Source organism: Puma concolor, chromosome C1 (genome assembly GCF_028749965.1).
Source record: "Puma concolor isolate L17-30 chromosome C1, mPumCon1.1.hap2, whole genome shotgun sequence".
NCBI classification, from domain to species: domain Eukaryota; kingdom Metazoa; phylum Chordata; class Mammalia; order Carnivora; family Felidae; genus Puma; species Puma concolor.
Window position 1 is genome coordinate 86076217 of NC_141674.1, and position 4377 is coordinate 86080593.

Here is a 4377-nt window from a genome sequence, read left to right on the forward strand (position 1 = left end):
ATTTCAATCCTAGCACTTTGCACAATATCAGGCACCTGGTATGCAGTTAATATTTGCCAAATTAATGGATGCATAAATATAAAAATGTATACTTGATGTTATGAGAAATAAAACATGGTTATGAAGAGAAATATTTAACCTAAAACATGCTAATATATTTTAGGATAAGCAGAAATTATTTTTGTTTGTGTGCCTGTCAGATTTCTCATATCATGATTATCCTACATTAATAAATCTCAATTATGTTTTGGATATACTCTGAAGAATGACATAGATCCTAATGCAGGAAAGCTTGGTCCATGGAAGATATAAAGTGTGTTTTTCCCCCTATGAGAATCAGCACAGGTATAGGTGTTAATAACAATAACAGCATTACTTACTATCAGGAATCTGTTCAGTAAGTGTGTGTGTGTGTGTGTGTATATATATATATATATAATACTATATATATATAATACTATATATATACTATATATATATACACACACATATATATATTGTGTATATATACACAATATATATAGTATTATATATATATAGTATTATATAGTATATATATAGTATATAGTATATATAGTATTATAGTATATAGTATACAGTATATAGTATATATAGTATTATATATATATATATATATATATATATATATATATATATATATAGTATTTCGTGATTGGAAAAATGGAAACCAAGGGTCTCCTGCTAGTTTATTGAAAAGATTATTTTCTCCTGGAGTTTCTGCACAGGAAACCTAGCGTTACAAAGGGGCATCAAGGGTCCCCGCGGTAACTGCAGGGAACATGTGTCCTAGGCTTCTGGAACAGATTGATTAAAAGAATGTGAGCCAGAGCAGAGGAATTTAGGAATCCACTAAGGATGCCTGAATGGGGTCATTGGCCCCCATTACACTCTAGAGATAGTACCATGGCTACAGGCAGTTAGAAATGGAAGATGAAGTTAACTTGTACACTGTGGGGATGTCCTCAGTTGATAAAAAGAGCTTCTCTGTGTCTGTTTTGTTGGTGGCTAGGAGTAAATTAAGTAAAAATACCTAGATCCAAAGAGATATAGTAGTTTGAGTCTTGTGAATATATGATTTTGGAAATAATTTTGTATTTAATATAAGCTTTAACATTAATAGCAAATATTTATACAATGGCATCACAGCATAGCACTCTTATTTAATTTTACTATTATTCCTGCGAGTTACAAATTATTTTAGTCCTTATTTAATGACAGAGGAAACAGTCTAAGATAACACAGGTGGTGAAAGAGTGATGCCTGAAAGCTGGGCTTCTGATTATAAATGCAGTATTTTTTCCATGACTCCAGGCTACAAAGAAACTGCTTTCATGTTCAAGTGATTCACATAAGTTCATTTCCCAACATTTAAAAAAAATTTTACCGTTTATTTTATTTTGAGGGAGAGAAAGGGTCATGGAAGGGCAGAGAGAGGGCAGAGAGAGGGAGACACAGAATCCAAAGCAGGCTCAAGGCTCTGAGTCATCAGCACAGAGTCCGACGTGGGGCTTGAACTCACGAACTGCGACATCATAACCTGACATTTCCCAACATTTTAATAACTCACTTCTTTGTTCATTTTCCAAGTATTTGTTGAGTATATGTTTTGTAGTAGTTTCCTCATCTATAAAATGGGAATAATAATTCAGTAAAACCTTGGATTGTGAGTAACTTGTTCTGCAAGTGTTCTGAAAGACCAGCAAACATTTCTAATAAATTTTAACTTGATACACGAGTGATGTCTTACAATACGAGTACTATGTGATGCTGAACGTCACACGATTACAACTGAGCCAATGGGTCTTGAAATTCACTTTGGTACACAAGTGCTTTGGATTGCAAACGTTACAAGCATTACAAATTTGTAATGCTACAGAGTGTAGTAGGGACATGTATTAAATGGACATGTAAGAGTGAACACTGAAAACTTGAGATCGAAATGTGCCACTAAGGTGATAATGATGAGGGTAGTGATAGTTGAGGCAGTAGTGATGGGGGTGAGGAGTGGCACAAGGAATATTATTTTATATATTTTTGGAGAAAAAAAAGTTTACTTCTTTATTTCTTCTCCAAAAAAAAAAAAAAAGAGTAGAAATGACAAATAAATGTAGATGGATAAATTCTGTAAGTTTTAAACTGTATTGAGTTGTCAGTCTATTTGAAAAATGTAGCAAATTGGCTAATAAACTGAGCACTGTTAAGTATACTGACCTGGCCATAGAACTTTCTTTCACCTTCTAAAACTACGTCATTCTTTCCTGGCTGCATTAGTCAAAGATAAGATGATTATTAAATTGCATTGTTGTATTTAATGTTCACTAACTTTCTCAGTTAGTGACCAGACTGTTAGTGACAGTATTCTGTGGAATACTGGTTATACTATTAATAAATAGTGGAAATAATAATTCAGATTTTTAAAGAAGCCACGTGGCAACAATAGCAATGGCCAATAATGCAACATCTCTTATTTTTTCATTCTGAGTTTACATTATTTCAATATTTTATCTAAAAATTTGAAGAAAAGATATTATACATATACATTATTGTTGCTTGATATTTTATTATCTCAAAGGTTTAAGAACCCATGAGCTAAACAATGTAAGATGAGCTAAGTTAGGAGAAAATTGAGAAAAGATTGTTGGTAACTGGTCTTATTTCTACCACTAATCAGCTATGTGACTTCAGAAAATTAATTACCCACCATGGACCTCAGTTTCTTCCTCTCTTTTCTTTCCTCTATTTACCACATCATTTTTAGGAGTGAAATACTTTGTAGTAGCCCTGTGTGCTCATCCATCACTCTCTGCCCCCATCCCCAGGTCAGGTTTCTGCTGCCTGAAGCCTTATGGAGCCTGTTTGAAAACTGGAAGTAGCTGATCTCCCAGGTCCTTCCTGGTTTTTACCATCTTTGATTCTGGTTTGGAGTTCTTAAACAGGCATTGGTGATTAGTGCAGTGCTGGGTTAGGCCAAGATCTTAGCATCTGTAGGCAGCTATCTCATGAGTTACATTATCTACATATTTTTGGTATTCTGATTACACCGTAATAATTTATCTATATAATAAAAAATTGCCTTAAAATATTTTTGGTACCAGGCAAGGAATTATCAAAATATTTAAACAATTCACATTTTAATAGTTTTTTTTTAAGTTTATTTATTTATTTAGAGAACGAGAGAGCGTAAGTGGGGGAGGGAGAGAGAGAAAGGGAGAGAGTCCCATGTAGGCTCCACGCACTCAGTGTAGAACCCCACGAGGGGCTCCATCTCACCACTGTGAGATCATGACCTGACCTGATATCAAGAGTTGGATGCTTAACCAACTGAGCTACCCACAGGCCCCAAATTACTTTTTTTTAAAGATTTTTTTTTTTTAAGTAATCTCTACATGCAATGTGGGGCTTGAACTCACAACCCTGAGATCAAGAGTGGCATGCTCTTCCGACTGAGCCAGCCAGGTGCCCCAATAATTCAACTTACTTTGAATTTCAAATTACTCAGAAGGGCAGGTTTCTACTGCTCCTTGTTTCACAACTAAACAGAAAATTAATTTTTAGAAAGAATTCAAAATATGTATTCTATGTATTTTTTACTTGCTCATATAACATCATCATGACTGAACAAGCAACTAAAAGAGCATCTTCTAATAATATATTCTAATAAGAAGTGATACTTTGAATAGAATAAGTGAATATCACCGTTGTCAAGTCTTTGATTAGCCTAACCAACTTTTTCCTTACCCTTCTCCAACAAGAGAGAATATTTTTCCCTTTTATTGCAGCTGAATGATAAAACTTGGTTCTTTTACATTTTTCATTGCTTTTCTCTCATCTGAATCTTTTCTCAGTGCTTTTTTCCAATCTCAGAACTAGTCACACTAGGTCACCACCGGGACATTAAATTTATGAGGGGTATAGACAGATTGGAGAAGACCGTGACTAGACTTGAAGCCATGTAATTTAAGAAGAGGTTGAAAGAAAGGTTGAGGATTTTAATCCGGGTAAGACTAAGGGGAAGAAGTGGTCTGAGGGAGCTGCCTTTGCATTTTTGAAGAGGTGTCATGTTCAAGAATGACTAAGGGTGTTCAGGATGGCCTCAAGGAGCAGAATTAGAACCAGACATATTTTGGTGCCATATCGTATTTTGGAGCTGCCTCCAGCAGTGAGTTTTCTAGCTCCAGTGTGCACAAGCATAGTCTGCAGACTGTTTTTCAGGGTGTGAAAGGCAGGATTCAAGGGATGTTCAAAGAGTCACTGTTGTTGAGACATTTCTATACTTAACTGTTAAATGTCTGTGTTTAACATTACCTTTCTTTTCTTCATTGAGTGACATCTTAATTCTCTTAGCATTTTCTTTAT

The 4377-nt window shown here is 34.7% G+C and overlaps 1 long non-coding RNA gene across 1 annotated transcript; it reads right to left on the bottom strand.

Moving 5' to 3' along the window:
* Positions 1–1396: 1396 nt before the first annotated feature.
* Positions 1397–4377, bottom strand: LOC147578199 (uncharacterized). The gene is made up of 2 exons (XR_015254920.1): positions 4327–4377; positions 1397–1645 (listed from the first exon to the last, which is right to left on the bottom strand). It is a non-coding gene; the product is annotated as an uncharacterized LOC147578199 (long non-coding RNA).